Source organism: Pongo abelii, chromosome 4, assembly GCF_028885655.2.
Source record: "Pongo abelii isolate AG06213 chromosome 4, NHGRI_mPonAbe1-v2.0_pri, whole genome shotgun sequence".
NCBI lineage: Eukaryota > Metazoa > Chordata > Mammalia > Primates > Hominidae > Pongo > Pongo abelii.
The window spans coordinates 17,551,156-17,574,955 of record NC_071989.2 but is presented as its reverse complement, the minus strand read 5'-3'; the positions used below and the strand labels follow the sequence as shown (position 1 = coordinate 17,574,955).

The window sequence follows — 23,800 nt, the reverse complement described above, 5'->3', positions numbered from 1 at the left end:
TTCTTAGGCCAGGTGCGGTGGCTCACACCTATAATCCCAGCGCTTTGGGACCGAGGTGGGTGGATCACCTGAGGTCAGGAGTTTGAGAGCAGCCTGGCCAACATGGGGAAACCCCATCTCTACTAAAAATATAAAAATCAGCCAGGCATGGTGGCACATGCCTGTAGTCCCAGCTACTCAGGAGGCTGAGGCAGGAGAATCGCTTGACCCCAGTAGGTAGAAATTGCAGTGAGCTGTGAGCTGAGATCTCACCACTGCACTACAGCCTGGGCAACAGATCAAGACTCTATCTCAGGAAAAAAAAAAAAAAAAGTTTATCTTCCATTTTTTGAGCTGTTAAAACATTTCATGTAATATTCACATAGCAACATGTATTTAGTATCCACTAAATTACTGGGGATACAACTCCAAAGGCATTTGGAGAGAGGAAAAAGACTGACAAATAACTAGGTAGATAATTTTGCCATCATAGAAATGATGGCAGGTCTCTAGAAGCACTAAGAAGACAAAATTGTTTTTCATGGAGGGGTGTCTTATCAAAGATTCACTCAAAATTCATCAATCATCAGTCACCAAGTCCTGTAGAATTTACCTCCTAAATACCATCCCCTTTGCCTCTTCCTCTTTATCTCACTGTCCCGACTGCCCCCTCTCCTCTCATCTGCAAAAACCTATCTGCTTCTATCTAGCCTGCCTGCTTCTCATCTCTCTGATACACCACTAAAGTCCAAACTTTTTGGGTCATGTGGTCCTATCAGTAAAAGATTTCTGACCAGGCATCCCCAGTATGACACTTATTTATCACCTCTACATGTGTACTGCTTGCTCTCAGTCATGTATAAGTATCAGTAAAGCTTAGTGTCTTCTTTATTTTTTTTCAGATTAAAGAATACATCTGTATCCAATTTTCTTGCATACTTTTAGGGGTACAGGCCTCCCCTGTAACATGAGAGACGACTGCTCAAAAGGGCTACAAGAGAAAAGTTTCTGAAATGGTATCAACTCATAATTAAGACTCTCCCTATAGTCTTTCACTTTGACTTTAAAATAAGCTCAAGGCCCTTCTGGGTTTCCTTTTTTGCCCATGATATTCTCAGACCTGGCTATAGAGCTAAACAGGGGTCTGCTCAGATGAACAGATGCACCTCTCCATCCTCACCCCTCATCCTTTTTCGTGCATATCCAGGCCTTTGCTGGAGTCCCACTGACCTCTCAGCAGGGAAGGAGTTAAGATAGAACAGGCACTGCCCACTAACAGCAGTTCTTGACTGCCGTGTGCCAAGTGGTTTTCCAATAGAGAGCACCCCTGAGGTTTAATTGGCCAAAGTCTGAACTACAATTTTTCAGGAGGATTAAGAAATGTCCCTTTTAAAGCCCATTTCCAGGAGTGTGAGGTGATTATATGACAGATAGGAAACGAGCCTAGGCATCTTTTACCGGCTCCAACTGGCTAGAATAATCTACCATAAATCCAAAAGGTAATTCCAATATGCATCCCATCACCCAAACTATTCCACATCATCTACATGAAATCATGTAAATCATGACATCATGGTTTCTCCCCAGTTCATAAATCAGCTCTGCCTTCTATAGTCAGTCAAGTTCCCCATGAATGCTATCACCACCAACCCTGCTTTCCACATAGCAAATCTGACATTTAAACTGAATTTCTCCCTCTCCTTCATGCTCACATCTATTTACCAACACCTCCCCAACCCCGCCTCAGAGAAGTCTTTGAAATCCATCTTTCCTCCTCTGACACTCATTAGTCTAGGCCTTCAGCATGTCTTGCTTGAGGAATTACAATCATCTCCTACTTTGTCCACCAACCTCCAGGTTCTCTGTTTTAGCTCAGTTGCCTAATTATCTTCTTAAACAAAAGTTTAGCTGATATCCATATGCCTCTCTTAGTAAAAACATTTGAGCACACACCTCTAAAATGGGATTATTTAAAAATTATAAACATGCATTACTTTGCTAATATATTTTGCATATTGTAAAATTATATATATACAAATATAAATTTAAAAGTGTGGCATGGGCCAGGAGCGGTGGCTCATGCCTGTAATCCCAGCATTTTGGGAGGTCGAGGTGGGCGGAACACGAGGTCAGGAGATCAAGACCATCCTGGCTAACATGGTGAAACCCCATCTCTACTAAAAATACAAAAAATTAGCCAGGCATGGTGGCATGTGCCTGTAGTCCCAGCTACTTCGGAGGCTGAGGCAAGAGAATGGTGTGAACCCAGGAGGGAGAGCTTGCAGTGAGCCGAGATCGTGCCACTGCACTCCAGCCTGGACGACAGAGCGAGACTCCGTCTCAAAAAACAAAAACAAAAAAAAAGTGTGTCATGATCTCTTGTGTCATTGAGGAGGGATAATGAAACTGTTGTATGTCCTGATTATAGTGATGTTATTATAATAGGTTGCAATAACTTATATGTTTGTGTTAAAATCCAGAAAACTATACACCAATTAAAAAAAACTCAATTTTACTGCAGATAAATTTAAAAACTAAATTTTAATGAAAGTATGAGATAAAATTCAAGTAGTTGTAATATATTTGCCCATTCCCAACTGGATTACCTTTTGCATCTTTTGAGAAGACACAGCCCATTTGGGATCACTGGATCACAGGATTAAATTCAAACTCCTCAGACTGGCATTTTTGACTGCTATTGTAGAAGAAGTAGCAAAAATTCCTCAAATCATTAAAGGCTTTTTCACCTATTTTGTCATGACTCTACTTCTAGTTACATGGTGTTATGGAAATATTGATAGTGAAAATAAATCATAGTATGTATAACTGTTATAGAAGAAGGCTATTTGTGTTACTCTTCTAGAGCATGTAATTGATCTACATTTGCTTTTGTGACCTGCCCAACATAATGACAGAGAAAGGCATGAGCTGATGGTGATAAGATTCAGGGAAGAAATATCTACAATGCTAAGTAAAAATCACCTATCAGGCTGGGCGCCTGTAATCCCAGCACTTTGGGAGGCCGAGGCGGGTGGGTCAAGAGGTCAAGAGATCAAGACCATCCTGGCCAACATGGTGAAACCCCATCTCTACTAAAAATATAAAAATTTCCTGTAGTCTCAGCTACTCAGGAGGCTGAGGCAGGAGAATTGTTTGAACCCAGGAGGCGGAGGTTGCAGTGAGCCGAGATCACACCCCTGCACTCCAGCCTGGGCTACAGAGCGAGACTCCGTCTCAAAAAAAAAAAAAAAATCACTGATCAAAGCAAAGGAACCAGAACACTAAGAACATAGAGGAGGAGAAGCTTCACAAAAGGAAGTTCAGGAGGGGAGAATGGGATGGTTCCTGTCCCAGATAAAGTATCATTCTGTGTCAACCACTTGAAAACTCTGAGCAAACTACTTGACCCCAAAGTGGAGAAAAGCCAGAAAACTTCATTCTTCTAATTTCATCAAGGCAGGCCCATATGATCTGCCTATTTACCAAGGTAAGGACAACTTGTGAAAGATGTTGAATGGGCAACTTATAAATAAACTTACAGGTGTCTCCTGGGTAGCATGCCCTTCAAGATTATCTGATTCTACAAGGGCCTGCAGTTTTCATTGTCTTTGAGCTATTTTACAACTCTCTACGTTGTAGAAAACTAAAGATAATGCAAATGATTCTTGTTCACAGAAATGCAAATGAATTTTTTTCACTGGAATACAACCAATAATACTGCCCTATGAACATTGACCAGTTTTGCATCCATTTTTAAGATTCATTTTAGCATTCCTGATTGCCTAAATATGTGTGTGTTATTTGAATTTTCCTTTGAATCAGTTGTAACATCTTACTAGTTATCTTATTAATTAGTGAGTTAAATAAAAGCTTTTTTTTTTTTTTTTTTTTTTTTTGAGATAGAGTCTCGCTCTGTCGCCCAGGCTGGAGTGCAGTGGCGCAATCTCCACTCACTGCAAGCTCCGTCTCCCGGGTTCACGCCATTCTCCTCCCTCAGCCTCCCGAGTAGCTGGGACTACAGGTGCCCGCCACTGCGCCCAGCTAATTTTTTGTATTTTTAGTAGAGATGGGGTTTCACCGTGTTAGCCAGGATGATCTCGATCTCCTGACCTCGGGATCCGCCCTCCTCAGCCTCCCAAAGTGCAAATAAAAGCTTTTACACATGTTCATTTTCATGAAAATCATGATTTTGCCTTTTTAATAAAAATGTATCCTTTAGATACGTTTTTTTCTTTAGATATGTTCCTTAGAAACCAGGAATCCAGGAAAACCTGTGAGACTTACATGTCCTCTTGATAAGCAAGCAAAGAACCCAAAGGAATTTCCCTCCCATTATCCTTCTGTTTCGATGTAATAGAGCTGCTGCGGTTTTGCTGCAGAACGGCTTAAACTTCTTTTGAAGATGTCAGCTGCCTCTGCCTTTTGCAGAAAATTCTGTTAAAGATGAAACAAATAAAAACTCTAATTGAAGCTTTGCCATTCAAACCTACACTGGCTATCAGAAATTTAGCCACAGCCTTTCTTCCCTTTACTTCCCAGTCTTCTACCGCTAGGACTGTGCGCTCCAGCCATTTGTTCTTCATCCCCTTACACTACTCCCTCCACATAGAATGGGTGAGGGTGGGGGTCCTCCTTCCTTCTCATGCTTCAAGATCCTGTGAAAGAGTCACCTCCTCATGTGACAAGGCTCAAACATTTGCAGAAATGGCTACAGGACGTTCACGTCTTATCCTAAATTTCCACAGAATTTGTACAAATCTTTTTGTTTATGTTGCTTAGATGCAAACATTTCATGGCTTTGCATGAGTATCTAGTTCAGAAAGCTCATTTTTCCTAGCTAGCTCTAGCATTTCACCTTGGGGATGAAACTATGTATAAGGGGCAGAAGATGAGGTCTTAAGGATGGAATTTGGAAGCAAACTACCAAAATAGAGTTCAGCAGCTTTGCTTAATTAATAAAAGAGAATTCGATGGATGGAATGAGGGAGGTAAGGGAAAGCGGAGAATGGAGGAAAAAGAGGAGAGAAGGAAAAGGAGCAGGAACAGGGAGTGCAGAAAGAGTCCTCATCACAATAGTGGTGGAGGCCAGGCACGGCTCATGCCTGTAATCCCAGCACTTTGGGGGGCCGAGGCAGGTGGATCGCCTGAGGTCAGGAGTTCAAGACCAGCCTTGGGCAACATGGTGAAACCCTGTCTCTATTAAAAATACAAAAATGAGCCAGGCACAGTGCCATGCTCCTGTAGTACCAGCTACTCAGGAGGCTGAGGCACAAGAATCACTTGAACCCAGGAGGTGGAGGTTGCAGTGAGCCAAGATCACGCCACTGCACTGGAGCCTGGGTGACACAGAGAGACTCTGTCTCAAAAAAAAAAAAAAATAGAATGAAATTAGAGTTGGTGGAAACCCCCAAGTAACAGTTTGAAGTATAGGGGAATCTGTTATTCAAGTTTATTGATCTATGGTTCTGCAGTACGCCTTCCTTGTCATCAAATTGCCAGCAAAACTTTACCACAGAGAGCTGCATCATGTGCATTGTATTTTCATGGAAAGAGCAAACAGTCCAGGGTTGTGTCCCACATTTGTGTTGACTCCATGGGAAAAAGGAAGGAACAGCTGCAGGACAGAGAGTGGAGAACAAAAATTCAGCAGAAGCTGGAAGCAGAAAACAGAGGTGACTGGGAATGTAATAGGAATATCCAGAAATTTTGGCAAACTCATTGAACTTTCACTGTCTGATGGACAAGGAGTTTGAGCACATATGATTTAGATCTAAGAAGAGAGTGGCAGATAGCCCAGTGGACATCTGGTTGCCTCAGATATGTGATCCCGCTATATCTGGATGAGATCCTGGACTACGAACTCCTCAGAAACAGGAGGCAGAAGATATTCATTTCTCCTAGCAAAGCAAAGTGCTTGCCTTATAATGGGTGATGAAAAAATATTAACGGATCACTTAACAAACTTTAATTAATTAATAAGTAGTGAAATGTCATTTATTCTAGTTGGTAACCTAATATTCTGTTTTTAGCCTAAGCTATTTATTATCTAGAGGCACTTGGGCTTCTTATGTTTATTATATAATATTATTTTATTTATATTATTATAGTTATTTTTATTTTTTCTGGGATTAAAATACTTATTATTCTTTCATAGTATCAAGTAATGTGTCAACCCCTTGAGGTTGTCATTGTTCTTAAGTGTTCTTAAGCCACATTGAGTAGGGCCATAATGACCCAAAAAAGTTCAAGTTCACTGGAGGCTACAATATGACCAGTCCCATAGGGACTGTTATGGGCTGAATTATGTCCCACTCATCACAATTCATATATTGTAGCCCTAACCTGCAGTGCCTCAGATTATAACTATATTTGGAGATAGGGCCTTGATATGGTTTGGCTGTGTCTCCACCCAAATCTGACGTTGAATTGTGATCCCTAGTGTTAGAGGTGGGCCTGGTGGGAGGTGATTGGATTATGTGGGTGGTTTCTAATGGTTTAGCACCATCCCCCCAGTGCTGTCTCATGACAGAGTTCACAGGAGATATAGTTGCTTGAAAGTGTGTAACACCTCTCCCTTCACCCTCCCTCTCTCCCGCCAGCCATGTGAAGACGTGCCTGCCTCCCTGTCACCTTCCACCATAATTGTAAGCTTCCTGAGGCCTCCCCAGCCATGCCTGCTGTATAGCCTTCAGAACAGTGAGTCAATTAAACTTCTTTTTATAAGTTACCCAGTCTCAGGTAGTTCTTAATGGCAACGTGAGAACAGAACAGACTAGTACAGGCCTTTAAAAAAGTAATTAGGCTGGGTGTGGTGGCTCACGCCTGTAATCCCAACACTTTGGGAGGCTGAGGCAGGCAGATCACGAGGTCAGGAGATCGAGACCATCCTGGCCAACAGGGTGAAACCCCGTCTCTACTAAAAATACAAAAAAAATTAGCCAGGTGTGGTGGTGCATGCCCGTAGTCCCAGCTACTTGGGAGGCTGAGGCAGGGGAATAGCTTGAACCTGGGAGGTGGAGGTTGCAGTGAGCCGAGATCGCACCACTGCACTCCAGCCTGGAGCCAGAGCAAGACTCTGTCTCAAAAACAAAAAAGAAAAAAAGAAGTAATTAAAGTAAAATGAAGTCTTATATTGGGCTCTAATCTGACATGCCTGGTGTTTGTATAAGAAAAGAATATCAGGACACAGACACAGAAGACCATGTGAGGACATAGAGGAAATGTAATGATCTGTAAGTCAAAGAGCAGTTTCAGAAGAAACCGAACCTGCCAACACCTTAATCTTGGACTTTCAGCCTCCATAACTGTGAGAAATAGATTTTTATTGCTTAAGCCACACAGTTTGTGGTTTTTGGTTACGGCAACCCTAGTAAACTAATATAGTGACCATATTTTCCAAACTAGAAATTGAGACATGTGGCTTGACAAGTATAAGTGATTTATAGACTCAATTGACTGGAATACCCTATATTAGAAACCCAGCCATACCTAATTCATAGTTAATTCACAAACTTACTTCCAAACAGGACTTTACTTAATCCTAGAAAAATACTGTTACTCAACTCTTTATAAACTCTTAGGAAATGGGGTTCTATTCCTATCCCTGAAAATATACCAAATCCCAAGTTCTGAAACTGAAATTTTAACACCATGCATCTTTTTTTGGGCCTTTTAAAATCAAACTAAATACAATTTAGAGAGAACTAAGGGCAGAAATCCATGGACTTTTCATTCTTTTTTTTTTTTTTTGAGACGGAGTCTTACTCTGTTGCCAGGCTGGAGTGCAGTGGCCCGATCTTGGCTCACTGCAATCTCTGCCTCCCGGGTTCAAGTGATTCTCCTGCCTCAGCCTCCTGAGTAGCTAGGATTACAGGCACATGCCACCACACCCAGCTAATTTTTGTATTTTTAGTAGAGACAGGGTTTTACCATGTTGGCCAGGATGGTCTCGATCTCTTGATCTCATGATCCACCCGCCTCGGCCTCCCAAAGTGCTGGGATTACAGGCGTGAGCCACCACGCTCGGCCCGGACTTTTCATTCCTAACATGTAAGTGTAGGTTAAATTCTTGTAAGAGCACACTGTTCTATTTTTAGAAGAGAAGAAATCTGAGAATCTAGCATGCCTTCAGGAAGACAAGACCTTTAAGAAGAGTAGCACAGGCCGGCATTCACATCCTCAGGCCAACCACCTACATAATTGGAAAACACCTAGGGGTGGGGACAGAGAGGAATGATTTTAAACTAAATATTTTGTCAGGGCACAGTGGCTTATGCCTGTAATCCCAGCATTCAGAGAGGCTGAAGCTGGAGGATTGCTCGAGCCCAGAAGCTCAAGGCCAGCCTAGGCAACATAGTGACATCCTATCTCTACAAAAAATGAAATTAAAAAATTATCCGGGCATGGTGGTGCATGCCTGTAGTCCCAGCTACTCAGAAGGCTGAAGCAAGAGGCTCCACTGAGCCGCAGGAATTCACGGTTACAGTGAGCTATGAGTGTGCCATGGTACTCTATCCTGGTCAGCAGAGCAAGATCCTGTCAAACACACACACACAAAACCCTAAATCTTCTTTAAGATCTAAATCCAAAAATGAGGCGGGTGTGGTGGCTCACACCTGTAATCCCAGCACTTTGGGAGGCTGAGGTGGGTGGATCACTTAACATCAGGAGTTCAAGGCCAGCCTGGCAAACATGGTGAAACCCCATCTCTACTAAAAATACAAAAATTAGCGGGGCGTGGTGGCCCGTGCCTGTAATCCCAGCTACTCGGGAAGCTGAGGCAGGAGAATCGCTTGAACTCAGGAGGCAGAGATTGCAGTGAGCCAAGATCGCGCCACCGCACTCTAGCCTGGGCGACAGAGCGAGACTTCATCTCAAAAAAAAAAAAAAAAAGAAACTGGCCATAGTTGTTGCTACAGGGCATGTTAACTGCCATGCCTGTTTTTTCCCTCAGAGCTGCAATAAGAAAAAATCAAAGCTCTCATTTATTAACGTGCACTACAAAAATACTAACATGTATATATTTAAACTCCCAGGGGGAATTCAAAGAAAATGATGAAACGTGTGGAATCCTCATCAAATGCAAGCCAGGTGTGAATTTTTTTTGTCTTTTACCAGAAAACTTCAGACTCACAGACTTTATATTATAACTAAGTGTTTCGAGTCTCTCCACAGGTGAGAGAAACACAGCTAAGTTAAAAGAAAAATTAAATTATGAATGTTTCTGGAAGAAATACAATTATTTGACTCTGGGGTGAGATGACAAAGTAGAACCAAATTTTAAAATGGCTGAATTCACAAAAGGCAAAGAAGAAAAATTTTAAAAGCATAGCTAGAGAAAAATAAGTTTCATCTACTGTCCTTACAACACATGAAAAGAGAAAATCTTATACTAAATCTTTAAAACATGTTACCCAGAAAACCCCAGGTGTCCTCCGAGATGGGAAGGTAGGTAGCTCCTAGCCGCGTCTCCCCAGCAGCAACGTCGAAACAAAAAAAAGAGTGGAAGCCAAGCACAGCGGTTCATGGATTACACCTGTAATCCCAACACTTTGGGAGGCTGAAATAGGAGGATTGCTGGATCCCGGGAGTCGGAGACCAGCCTGAGCAACATCGTGAGACCTCATCTCTACAAAAAATACAAAAATTAGCTGGGCATGGTGGCACATGCTTATAGTCCCAACCGTCGGGAGGCTGAGGTATGAGGTCACCAGAACCCAGGCAGTCAAGGCTATAGTGAGCCTTGATAGTGCCACTGCATTCCAGCCTGGGTGACAGAGTGAGACCCTGTCTCAAAAACAAGAAACAACAACAATAACACCAAAACAACAACAAATAGAGGTTTCCAAGGCACAAAAATAAATAAATACATTTTCTCAAAGGAGAAAATAAGAAAAAACCCACTTGAATCCAAGGCACGAAGTGCACAGAAGCCTCATTTAAAATGCTCAACCTCTCTTCAGATTAAAACTGCCATCACAATAGGTGGCGCACAGAACAGCCTTGTAAAGGACAGGCTCCAGAGACAGACTCCATGTGCTTGAATCCTGCCTCCACTACGTATTAGCTGTATCATCTTGGGCAGGTGCTTTAATGTCTCTAGCATCAGTTTCCTTAGCTGTGAAATGAGAATTATTATAATTCCTACATACAAGGCTAAAATTAGCTGATATAGATAAGGCACTTAGAAAGGTGCCCAGCAAGGGGTGGCTCACGCCTGTAATCCCAGCACTTTGGGAGGCCAAGGCGGGTGGATCACAAGGTCAAGAGATCGAGACCATCCTGGCCAACATGGTGAAACCCCGTCTCTACTAAAAATAAAAAAATTAGCCAGGCATGATGGTGCACGCCTGTAGTCCCAGCTACTCAGGAGGCTGAGGCAGAAGAATTGCTTGAACCCGGGAGGCGGAGCTTGCAGTGAGCCAAGATTGCGCCACTGCATGCCAGCCTGGTGACAGAGTGAGACTCCATCTCAAAAAAACAAAAACAAAAACAAAAACAAAAAAAAGGTGCCAGGCACATGGTAAACTATATTCATGGGACTATATTCATGTTGACTGTTATTATTATTGTGATTTTGTTGAAGTCCACAAACTCCGTTTTCTTTCCTCTGTCCCCTCTGGCTAGGAAGGATGTGGAGGGCCCATAGTGGATCAAAGTACCATGTAAGATGCTGGTGATTTAAGATCAAAAGTCTCAATCCCTGGCCCTAATGAAGCTCTCAGCCTAGTGGGGACAAGCATATAAGCAAGTGACCCACTCAAGCTCTGGCAGTGATTGTCCCCATCCATGCATGGCAGGAAACAGTCCCGGGAGGAGATTTACTTGAGAGATCCTCACTGCCAACACCAGTCCCAACCCCAGGAAGAAATGAAGGAGCCTCCACTCCCTTCTCAGTGGCCAATTGTGTTTTGATCATTTTTGTTTAAACAGTCGGCTTACATCCTTCCCACTCTTCCTCCTCTAGTGCTGTCTGCCACACTGAGCCAGCCTTTTCTTGCCATGCCTCTTGAACAATTTACCACCTAAGCACAGCACATAGGCTTCTCTCTGAAGCTCCTGCATCACACACAGAACCATCCTGATTCAGCATAGATCCCTCTCTTTGTCCCTCATTCCTCTTGAGTTATGTAGCATTTCCACACACATAGATTCCACATGTTACATTCTTAACCTTTTCATGCCTTCTTCCCCATTCCTATGATTCTTAAGAGCAAAGAAAGGAAAAACAGTCCAAAAAGCAGGGCCACGATATATGACTGTCTTCACTATGCATCATTTCGTGAACAAGGTCCTTAGAGTTGTGCAGTTCACAACCTGAACAACCCTATGCAGCAGCTCTGGCAGCAGGAGCTCTAATAGAATGTGTACGAGGTACACTGGGAGCACAGTAGATAGAGCAGTCAGTTGTAGGTGGGGAGGCCAGGGATAGCTGTACAAAACAAGTAGTCACTGACCTAAGATCGTGAACCACAGGTGGAGGTCCTCCATTCTTCCAAAGATCTAGGGAGGATGGCCAGTGGAGAGGCAGCTGCTTGGGAAAAGGCACAGAAGCATGAAACAGTCCAACATTCTGACATTATGAGACGAGCAAGGACTGGGAAGCATCTAGATCAAAGGGGATAAGGAAGGGGCAGCTGGAGGTGAAGCTGAAGACATAACCGTTTGGGGACATGCATGCTATGCCAATGAATCAGACAGTTTGGGGCGCCTATGCGAGGGCTGAGGCCTGGGGGGAAAGGGTTGCACAAGAACAGATTTGTGTTTTAGAAAGATTCCCCTAGCAGTGTAAATACGGGAGAAACTGGAGCCAGGCTGACCTGGGAGACCACTCAGAAGCTCTCATCATAGTCCAAGAGCTAAAGATGAGTATCCATACTGATTTCTGTAGACATTCCAGAAACATTTAAAAAACACAAGAGATGGGGTAAGGCGACTTACTGGGATGGGAAGTAGCTCAAAGAGACCAGGGTAACCATCAGTGCCGTAGCTTTGGTAAGTGAGTACAGGATAGTACTTTTACCTGTTCTAAAGGCATACAGGAGGAGAAGTAAGTTTGGAGGAGAAATAATTGGTTGTCTATAACCATACCACTTTGAACACCTGCTTGATCTTGGAAGCTAAGCAGGGTCTAGCCTGGTCAGTACTTGGATGAGAGAAATAATAGGTTGAATTATAGGAGTCTTGAAAACATGCAAGTAAATATATTGAAGCACTAGTTGTTTATTTAGTGTCTGGAGTTCAAGAGCAAGATTTGTTCTTAAGGTAAGAGTCACAAGAGTAGCTAAGAGCACAATGAAAATGAAAAAAGGAGATAGTTACTATGAGCTACTTATTCTGGGGCATTTGTAAAGGAAAAATGACAAGATGTAAAGTTGAGGAAGGTATTTTTCTAATGAAACCTGAAATATTAATGGATGCAAGAAAGGAATAAGGCAAGAGGGAGAGAATGAAATATGAGAAAGATGTAATCATCAGAGTGAGATCAGGGAGGGGATATGGTTAAGAGCATAGTTGGGCTGGATGCAGTGATTCACGCCTGTAATCCCCACACTTTGGGAGGCTGAGGCAGGTTGATTGTTTGAGCCTAGGAGTTCAAGACCAACTTAGGTAACATGGCAAAACCCTGTCTCTACAAAAATACAAAAGTTAGCCAGGTGTGGTGGTATGCACCTGTAGTCCCAGCTACTCGGGGAGCTGAGATGGGAAGATTGCTTGAGCCCAGTACATCGAGGCTGCAGTGAGCTGCAATTACGCCCCTCCACTCCAGCCTGCGTGACAGAGTGAGACCCTGTCAAAAAAATATAAATAAATAAAAAATAAATTTAAAAAAAAGATCGTAGTCTTCACTCAGATCCCTGAAACTGCAAGTCTAGGTTAGAAAAAGAAGGCATTCACACCTAGGAACTTTTTTTCTCTAAAAAATAGAAAATAAATCATTGATTCATTAAGTCATTCTTTTGGTCACTATTTTCTGAGCACCTACAAAATACCCTGGCACAACAGGCACCATCCTTGTCCTCCTGGAACTTAAAAGCTGGGAGTATGGCAGGTGTTAATCAAATGCCCATACAAGTAAATGCTAAATTGCAACTGTGATAGATGCTATGTCAAATTACATGGTTCAATAAGAGTTTATAGTAAGAAGAATTGGCCTACTCAGGTGTCAGCAAAGCCTTCCTCTCTGAATACGTTAATTCCCCTCACTATAAACTCTTTTTCAGCACAAGTCAAACCCTTATTGGCACAAGGAGAACTTAGCATTGATGAAGTGGCATGATTTCAATTCACAAGTTAGAGTCAACGAGAAGAGAAAGACAGGAAGAAGGCTTGGCATATGCAACGGCCCTGTGGAAGCAGGGAGTACTGGAAGTCCTTGGATCAAAAGATAGTGTGACCGGAGCAAAAGAGTGAGGTGGAGCGTGACAAAAGATGAACCTGGAGACATTAGTAGAACCAGACAAGGTAGGATCTTACAGGACATCCCATAAAAGCTCATCTTAATAGTAAAGTGCTAGGAAGTCATTGATGAGTTTTTAAAAGGGTAGGGAGCTGAGCTCACGTGATCACATTTGTATTTTATACATTTTCAGAAAGTTGACTTTAGCCGCAGCCTGGAGAATGGACCAGAGGAATCCAGAGGGGACAAAGTAGGCTAGTGAGGCTATTTTGGTAAACCCTGGAAAGAGATGACTATAGCTCAGAAAAGGTGACAGTGGTGAGAACTGAAAGAGAAGATAACTTCAAAAGATACTTAGAAAGATATTATTGAAATTCAGTAAGGGTAAGGTGAAGGAATATTGAGGCTGGTCCCCTACATTTAGGATCTGCCCCAAATTGGGTAGATTACTAGGATGAAGTACACTGGAGGTAGCCTGGATTTGGAAGGAAGATCATGCATTTACTTCTAGATATATTGATTTTAATGTGTCTTTGGGACATTCAAGAGTGGATATCAAGTAGACTGTTGGCCAGATAAGACTAGATCTCAAAGGAGAAGCCCAAATTATCGATATGAAGAGTAGGCATAGATAGGATAAGATTGTTTGTGGACAGAACATGGAGGAAAGGAGAGGTCCCAAGACAGACTCTTGAGGAGCTCAAAGAGTCAGTGGCTAGATAGAAGATGATGAAACTGCAAAAGGAAAGAAGAAATGACCAGGAAGGTCGGAAGAAAACTAAGATAGCTTTACGGTCAGAAAATAGGGGGCAAGAAAGTTCCAGAAAGAGGACATGTTCAAGAATGTTGCTAAGAAGAAAGATGAGAGTAGAAAAGTCCATTGGGTTGACATGGAAGAGTAATGGAGCCAGAAGTCACGCTGAGTCCAGCTGAAGAATGAGACAGTGAGTGTAGACAATTCTATCCAGATCCAGAGTGACTGAGTCATTGACTCTGAATAAAAGCAGTAAAATCAGGAAGGTGATTTGAGGAAGGGGCAAAAGTTCAGACTTGTAGCTGAGAGTTACTAAAGGAAGACCTGACCAAAAAGAATGCCAAATAAATAAATAAACCGAGGAGAGAGATTTCCATTAATTTTCATGGCACCAGTTTGCCTGGGTGGGCAATTCTTTCTAGTTATCATAGTCTGAATTTAGCTGGGAAACACCAAGTTGTGGTTAAAAAAAAAAAAAAAAAGGAAAAAATAAAAAACACAAGGAGACAATGAAGTTGAGTAGCCTGAGAGGAAGAGGTTCTAATTGTCTCTGAGATGCAGGCTCCATATGGATGGAATTGTCCCCAGGAGGCCGATAATTAGCTGCAAATAGATAAGTCAAGGGATTAGAGACCACAATAAAGACAAAAAGCATGTTTAGGGGAAGGCAGGTTAAGAAAGCTGAATTGACATGTGAAGTGGATGCTGTCAATGTGCCCTAAAATCTGCATGGCAGCCTCTACCTCTATGCCCTCTACTCTGGCCAGACTGTCACCTGCTTTTTGCCGGGGGTGGGGTGGGAGTTGGGGTTTTTTTGGTTTTTGGTTTTTTTTTTTTTGAGACAAAGTCTCGCTCTTGTTTCCCAGGCTGGAAGGCAATGGCACGATCTCGGCTCACTGCAACCTCTGCCTCCCAGGTTCAAACGATTCTCCTGTCTCAGCCTCCCAAGTAGCTGGGATTACAGGTGTCTGCCACTGAGCCCAGCTAATTTTTGTATTTTTAGTAGAAATAGGGTTTCACTATGTGGGCCAGGCTGGTCTTGAACTCCTGACCTCAGGCGATCCACCTGCCTCAGCCTCCCAAAGTGCTGAGATTACAGGCATGAGCTACCATGCCCGGCAACCTCCTTTTGTCTCAACTCCCTTCCAGGCCAGAAGTTCTGGGCACCAGATGCCCCCTAGAAGCAACCCCCAGCCAACACTTGTTAGGAATCAGTGACTGTCTAATGCAGCTCCTTGCCCTTCCCCCGGTAGGATGTTCTTGCTGCCTCCCAGAGTTCCCCAGTGGGGATGGTTCCAGTTGCCCATGGTGAGCACTTGCTTGCTATTGGACTCTTTATTAGCTCCTTTCCCTTCCTTGTCTCAGTCCTCCACCCCAACACTGGGATTAGCTCCCATAGAAACGACTTGTATTGGAGTCCTTCTTCAGGGTCTGTTTTTTGGGGGACTCCAGCCAAGACAGTGGGTGGTTGCTGCTGAAGTTTTCAGAGGTGAATCTGTTTGGGGCTAAAAAGAGTATTAAAAAGAGTGCAGGATGCTCAAGTGCAGGGGAGGTAAATGTTATTGGTTCTTTTTTTTTTTTTGAGACGGAGTCTAGCTCTGTCGCCCAGGCTGGAGTGCAGTGGTGTGACCTTGGCTCACTGCAAGCTCCGCCTCCCGGGTTCACGCCATTCTCTTGCCTCAGCCTCCCAAGTACCTGGGACTACAGGCGCCCACCACCATGCCTGGCTAAATTTTTGTATTTTCAGTAGAGACGGGGTTTCACCATGTTAGCCAGGATGGTCTCGATCTCCTGAACTTGTGATCCGCCCGCCTCGGCCTCCCAAAGTGCTGGGATTACAGGCGTGAGCCACTGCGCCTGGCTGGTAAATGTTATTGGTTCTAAGATAAAACAGCATTAGAGGCTGCTGTGTTTGGGATTGTCTACATGGATGTCAAATTGACCCCAGATGTCATAGGTGGTGACCTAGAGAAAGAGACCGTGAACCAACAAGGTGGTTCCACAGAGGTGCTGGGTAGATGAGGCAGATGACATGACCCAAAACAAAGAGGATTTTACACAAGGGATGTAAAGTAATGTCTAGGCACAGGAAGGGGGACCAAGGGCAATGTTGACTCCTCCTTCCAGATTTAGGATATGCAGGAGAAATAGCTGCCCCATAGGAATGGTTCTAAGTTTTTAAAAATAAACTGTCCCTATGGGAGGACAACTGACCAGTCTACAGTGGGTTGGAGATATAGGGAAAGACTTTACAATAAAAAGGACAGGAGGTTCTAGATGAACCAAACAGGACAACGTAGTAAAGGGGATGAGTTACGGGGAGAAAAGGCAACCAGGGATTGTGCATCTTGAGCAGTGCCTCGGAGTGAAAAGCTCCAACCTGCTTCTGATGCTTCTGGTATGATGCTGAGAACCCAACACCCACAGTCACGCAGCCCAGGTGTCATGGAATTGGGGAAATTGAGTGGAGCAGTTGCTCTGGAGGCCAGGCAGCCATGAACCACTATTCCAGGCTGTCTCTGGCGTTAAGGGCTCCAAGGACTTTCCCCAAACAGGGGCCAACTTTATACTTACATCATGCAATACTTAAACTTAAAACAACTGATGCACAGCATACAGCTGTGTGAAAATATACAAAGTAATTATCAATGCCCATAGTCTGGCAGCACTGCCTTTTTTAAAATCCAGGCCTCTTGTTTCTATCAAAATCTCTCTCTCTTCATTCTCCTCATCCTCTTCCTCCCTCTCCTCCCCTCCCGCCTTATCAAAGTAAACTGAATTAGTCTCCAGCAGGTGGACGTTAAAAGGATTGTTATTATCTGTGCAGTGTTCATTTTGAAAAGGAATCTGCTATGTAGCAACTTCTGAATTGGGTTCACTTTGTGCTCTTTGAGGCATCACAGAAGTCAGTGTAGAACAGTTTGAACTAATACTCTCCTGCCCAGAAACAGCCAAGCGTCCTGGAAAGACAACCCTGCAGTGCTCTGCAGATTCCCCCTCAGGAATGAAAGCTTCCTAGTCCATCCCCTACAAGGATTGAAAGGAGCCTCTTCACTCAAAGTCACAGACCCATCTCCAGATGCCTGCATTCCATAGCTGACCTCCGTGGGGGTCCGAGGCCACAGTGAGTCAGCTTTGCAAGACCATCCCGCCTTCAGAGCTCCTGAGGTCCTGGCTGAGGCCTTTATTAAGACTGTGCCACAGCTCAACGTCTCTCCCTTACTTCATCCTGCTCCTTCCCTTCTCCTTTATGATGTAAATCCCCAAAACACTCCCCAAGAAACATCCTTTATTTCATCATCACAGAGCTCTGAGGAGCTACAAACGGTGTCCCTGCCAAACAAGGATAATTTCAGGAAACCTGATCTGACGCTGCAACATTGGTTTATAAAAAATATCATACAGGCCGGGTGCGGTGGCTCACGCCTGTAATCCCAACATTTCGGGAGGCCGAGGCAGGAGGATTGCTTGAGCCCAGGAGTTCGAGACCAGCCTGCACAACATGGCAAAACCCTGTCTTTACAAAAAATTAGCCAGGTCTGATGGCACGTGTTTGTAGTCCCAGCTGCTCCGGGAGGCTGAGGTGGGAGGATTACCTGAACCCAGGAGTTCGAGGCTGCAGTGAGCTATGATCACACCACCACACTCCAGCCTGGGTGACAGTAAAACCCTGGCTCCAATATATATATATATATATATATATATATATGTATGTATATGCCAGACACGGTGGCTCACGCCTGTAATCCCAGCACTTTGGGAGGTCGAAGCAGGTGGATCACTTGAGGCCAGGAGTTTGAGACCAGCCTGGACAACATGGTAAAACACTGTCTCTACTAAAAATACAAAAATTAGCTGGGTGTGGTAGTGCACACCTGCAATCCCAGCTACTTGGGAGGCTGAGATAGGAGAATTGCTTGAACCCAGGAGTTGCAGTAAGCCGAGATTGCACCACTGCACTCCAGCCTGGGCGACAGAGTGAGACTCCGTCTCTAGAAAAAAAAAAAAAAAAAAGAAAAGAAAATACCAATTTACTAGGTATTGAAGGAGGAAGGGAAAAGAGCTTGTGCTAACTCATTTGACCTTGGAATTGAATCCTCACCTTATGTTTTCTCCAGGGAAGACATATTCTGAAGAATACCAAGATAAAGTATAACAAGAGCTCATCAGCCCAGGATTTGGGTGACATAGATTCTGGCTTCCATTCTGATGTTAGCTGGAATACACAACGTTCTCTTCATCTACATCCACTTTTAACTTCTCCAAGGACTTCTCTGTGAGAACTGCCAACTCATAGGGTAGCCCTGGCTGCCATTTTTGGAGCCCATTTCATGTTCTGACATCTGGAATTCAGCAGTTGTGCCTGCTCTTTCTCAGAAATAGAACTATCATCGCAAAGAAAGCTATGTTGGTGGGAAATTTTAAAAGATGGTTTTAACTATAAATTCCACCCTTAAAATTTTTTAATCACAGATAACTTTCAAATATAAATACAAGTAGTCTCCAGTTTTTAAACTAAGTGTATCATATGTGTAATTCATAATTCATTACTGGCCATGCGCAACAGCTCATGCCTATAATCCCAGCACTTTGGGAGGCCGAGGTAGGAGGATCACTTGAGCTCAGGAGTTCGAGACCATCCTGAGTAACATAACAAGACCTCGTCTCTACTAAAAATAAAAAATTAGCCAGGCGTGAGGGCGTGTACTTGTAGTCCCAGCTAATCAGGAGGCTGGGACGAGAAGATGGCTTGAGCCCAGGAGATCAAGGCTGCAGTGAGCTATGATCACATCACTGCATTCCAGCCTAAGCAACAGAGCAAGACCCTGTTTCAAAAAATTAACATAAAGTAAAAACAAACGAACAAAAAATTCACTACCTCAATGGAAGCAACAGTAAAAATAAACATTAGTTCACCTCAGTAAAAATATCTTGAATGCCCACTGTGTCCCAATTACTATGCAGACCCCAGAGGTACCAGCTATTCTTCCTAAGCAGCTGATAATTTTGCAGAGAGAAGCTTCCTAGGCCAAAGCATAAAAGCCTATTCAACCCATATACAACTCTGGTACCTCTAAGCATCACTTGTAACACCTTTGTACTAAGGGAAAAACATATTCTTAGTTAAACCTCTGGATATCAGATACATGTCTCTCTCTCAATTCTTGAAGTGAATTAGGGAAGGTCTATAGATACTTCCAGAAAGCAGAAACGTGCTTAATGGAAAATAATGTCCAATACTTTTATTACTGAGCAAGATTAAAACGGGTTTCCATACGAGCATTATGTTCAAGTTATGTTCAGCAGCATTAAGAGCTATTGCCCAAAGGCTCCATGACTGCAGAAGTTTGGGAAAGAGTAAGTTTTAACAAGTTCCTTCACTGAGAAGCTTATTAAATACTTCAATATATTATTATGCCTTTTATATCTCAAAAAAACAAAAACAATAATGCAAGCATACTTAATACCACTGAACTGTACACTTAGAAATACAGTCATGGGCCAGGTAGAGCGACTCACGCCTGTAATCCCAACACTTTGGGAGGCTGAGGTGGGTCATTTGAGGCTAGAAGTTTGAGACCAGCCTGGACAACATGGTGAAACCCCGTCTCTACTAAAAATACAAAAATTAGCCGGGCATGGTGGCACGTGCCTATAGTCCCAGCTACTTGGGAGGCTGAGGCAGGAGAATTGCTTGAACCTCGGAGACAGAGGTTGCAGTGAGCCAAGATCGCACAACTGCACTCCAGCCTGGGTGACAGAGCAAGACCCTGTCTCAAAAAAAAAAAAAAAAAAAAAAAGAAAAAAGAAACAGTTGTTTTGCTTAATGATGGGGATACATTTGGAGAAATGCATTGTTAGGCTATTTCATCACTGTGTTAACATCAGAGAGTGTACTCACACAAACCCAGATGCTATAGCCTACTACACACCTAGGCTACATGATAGAGCCTATTTCTCCTAGGCTACAAACCTGTACAACAGGTTACTGTACTGAAGACTATAGAGAACTGTAACGCAATGGTAAATTTTTGTATATCAAACACATCTAAGCATAGAAAATATAAATATATGATATTATAATCTTACAGGAACACCATGATATATGAGGCCCACTATTGACCAAAATGTCATCATGCAGCACATGACTATAATTAAGATGGTAAATTCTAAGTTACGAGTTTTTTTACCACAATTTTTTTTTTAATGAAAACAAGAGGAAGCAGTTTCTAAGATTCTTTGACTACAGAACTATGTTGTGCTCAGTGTTTCTCTTAGGGATGAGAGTACAATGACTGACCACCTTGATATTCTCAGGGCTAGAGGCATTCCTAGGATGTAGGACTTTTAGTGATAAAACCAGAGCATTCTGGGCAAATACAGACAATTGGCTACCCTACCTAAAGAAGTCCTGAGCACAACTTGGAAACGTTTCTGTGTGTCAATAAATTTGGGGGCGATTAGAATAGAAAAACAAAGGTTGTTAGACAGGGTATGGTGGCTCATGCCTGTACTCCCACCACTTTGGGAGGCTGAGGTGAGAAGACTGCTTGGGGCCAGGAGTTTGAGACCAGCCTGGGCAACATAGAGAGAAACCATCTCTACAAAAATGTTAAAACTGGGCAAGGTAGCACATGCCTGTCATCCCAGCTACTCAGGAGGCCAAGGCAAGAGGATCACTTGAGCCCAGGAGTTTGAGGCTGCAGTGAGCTAAGACTGAGCCACTGTGCTCCATCCTGCATAACAGAATGACATCCTGTCTCTAAAAGAGGTGGGGGGGAAGAAGAGTTGTGGCCCTCTGCCTTCACTGAGGGCAGATGAAGGCTGGAATCCACTACACCCATCCTTGCCACCCCCATCTCCACCGCCCATTTAGATGTATGGGCTGGGCTTTAGCTAGGCATCCATAAGTTAGAGTTGCTTCTGGTGGATCTGTAATTGCCCTGTTTTGTAATACTGATGAGTTTACACCAGAAGGAAATTCATGTTTTTCCTCCAGATAAACTGAGACTTAAGAAATCTTTTGACCTACCCAAAGTTCTGAAAGAAGACTGCTAGAGCCAAAACTTAATGTTAAATCACAAGAATCCCAGCGCACTCTGCCAATTTTCTTAGTTCACTTATATCTACTATGATAATTTGAATAGCTAGAAGAAAGCAAAAGAGTGAATTGGGTAATAACTCTGTCTCAACCAACTAAAAGATGACCTCTCCACCCATGCTTAACTTTAGGAGGTGTTCCACTGTAAAGGAGCAACTTGACAGGCTGAGCCTGGCAGTGACAGCATACAGGATGGGCGCAGCCGCCACATCTGGGTCATTTCATGTCATCATGTCTGGAATATCAAGTTTGAGCACGTATGCAGCAAGGACACCCTTCAACTAAAAGTTGCATCCTCAAATTGGGGCTTTCTAACTCAGCGTGGTGATGTTGTGGATCAGGTCAAAAGTGCTTTTCCTTAGAGCCAAGTTGAGAGTTGAGAGGCCTCTGCCACCTGCATCTGTGCTTAGGAGCAACACATGTGGTCTCGGAGGGGCTTCGGAGAGCACAAACTCCAGCATTGTCATTCAGAACCCAGGACAAAGCCTCTCACACTTGCATGACATGTGCTTTCTGAAATGAATGCAATTGCATACTTTCTTCTTGGGCTCGCAATAATGAATGACTTCATAGATGGATGGATGATCTTGTGGCCGGCTACAAAGAATAGACTAAAACCCGGGGAAATGCAGATAGATTAAAAAGGAGTGACAGGCAGGTCCATCCTACAGTCTCTGTTTGTCCAACAAAATGGTAGTCCTCTAGCGGCTGCCGGAGTCCCAGTATCCCAGATGAAACTGCAAAAAATCTCCTCAAATGAGTAATTAGGTTGCCGAACCCAGTGGTTCAGGCCTATAATCCCAGCACTTTGGGAGGCTGGAGCAGGCAGATCACCTGAAGTCAGGAGTTTGAGACCAGCCTGGCCAACATGGTGAAACCCCATCTCTACTAAAAACACAAAAATTAGCCGGGCGTTGTGGTGGGCGCCTGTAATCCCAGCTACTTGGAAGGCTGAGGCAGGAGAATCGCTTCAACCCAGGAAGCGGAGGTTGTAGTGAGTGGAGATTGCGCCACTGTACTCCAGCCTGGGTGACAGAGTGAAATGAAAGAGAAAGAAGGGAGGAGAGGGAGGAGAGGGAGGAAAGGAAGGAGAGGAAGAAGAGAAGGAAGGAGAGTGATTAGATCAGCAGCACTGGCCCCTGCCAGTTCACTTTTTCAAAAGTCAACCTCCTCAAGTCACCTTCTTTGTTTCTCAAAGGCTTCACATACAGAAGACGCTGTGACTACAGTGGATTGTCTCGCAGATCAGCAGTCTCCATTGGTCCTAGTGAGGGGAGACCTTTGGCTCTGTCCTCACGGGGCTTTTTCCCTAAGAGAAGAAGATATCGTCCCACTTGATGAATTTGGGGGAAATGTACGTTAGAGAATGTGTACAGCAAGGTCAATAGTAACAACACAGACCCTAGTATAAGCATTCCATCATCTGCTTATTTTAACTTCTCCAGGCTGTGAGAAATTAACATCGAGGCCAACAATGGGTGCTCGCTACTCTGAATGAGCGGTACTTTACATTTACTAGGAGCATTGGGGAAGCAGCCATTCGCCAAAAGGACACAAACACACATAGAACAAAAATAATTCTCATTTTATTTTCATTCAGACGTGTAAGTCAAACTGTTTTCATTGCTGTTTGTCCAAGTAATCGTCCTCCCAGGAGGTGCTTACAAAGCCATTGAATTCCCTGGGTGTCAGGTGCAGTAATGAGTCATTAGCCACAAGGCACACAATCAAAAGAGAAAGACAACTTCAAATACAGATTAGAAGAACATTTACCTAAAGAACAAAAATAAGGAAAACCAAGCATCTCAAAAATCAGTTTGCTAATCCGACAGTTTACATTAAACAGGTGATTTTATTGATTCTGCCCCTAATTTGCTGTAAGATTTTGCTTAGTTCCCTTTAAAACAGCAGCATGGCGGATGCAGTGCCTCACAGCTGTAATCCCAGCACTTTGGGAGGCCAAGGCAGGCCGATCACTTGAGGTCAGAAGTTCGAGACCAGCCAGGCCAATGTGGTGAAATCCCCTCTCTATTAAAAATACAAAAATTAGCTGGGTACAGTGGCAGGCGCCTGTAATCCCAGCTACCCAGAGGCTGAGACAGGAGAATCACTTGAACCCGGGAGGCAGAGGTTGCAGTGAGCCAAGATCACGCCATTGCACTCCAGCCTGGGTGACAAGAGTGAAATTCCGTCTCAAAAAATAAATAAATAAAATAAAATAAATAAATAAAATGGCAGCATGAAATGTGTTTTTCCACTGAAAAGCTTTAGCATATTTATTAAAAGATCTCTCTCTCTCAGACACACACACACCACACACCCCCAGTTATTGTTATCCCCCATATTAACATGAAATAAATTAGCAGGAGTATTTCATTTGTTTCTTGTGAAACTGGTTTTTTGCGTTTCAAAACGCATTTCATTTCATGTTGTTTTATGATGAAGAGATTAATACCATCTATGCAGAAATATTTTCTACACTGGTCAAAATAGTTTTAAAGTTCAAAAGGAAAGGATGACTTTTTTCCTTTTTTTTTTTTTTTCTTTCAGGATTAATGAAAATAAA

At 43.3% G+C, this 23,800-nt stretch overlaps 1 long non-coding RNA gene across 2 annotated transcripts in view; it reads right to left on the bottom strand.

Moving 5' to 3' along the window:
- LOC129059339 (uncharacterized) overlaps nucleotides 1-17,384 on the bottom strand; it is a 35,759-nt gene extending 18,375 nt beyond the window's left edge. For both annotated transcript variants that reach the window (XR_010139926.1, XR_008525156.2), the window contains exons 1-3: nucleotides 17,234-17,384; nucleotides 4,264-4,413; nucleotides 2,586-2,674 (exon numbers count right to left, since the gene is read on the bottom strand). This is a non-coding gene — a long non-coding RNA (uncharacterized LOC129059339). The remainder of the gene's footprint in view (nucleotides 1-2,585; nucleotides 2,675-4,263; nucleotides 4,414-17,233) is intronic.
- Nucleotides 17,385-23,800: the final 6,416 nt, after the last annotated feature.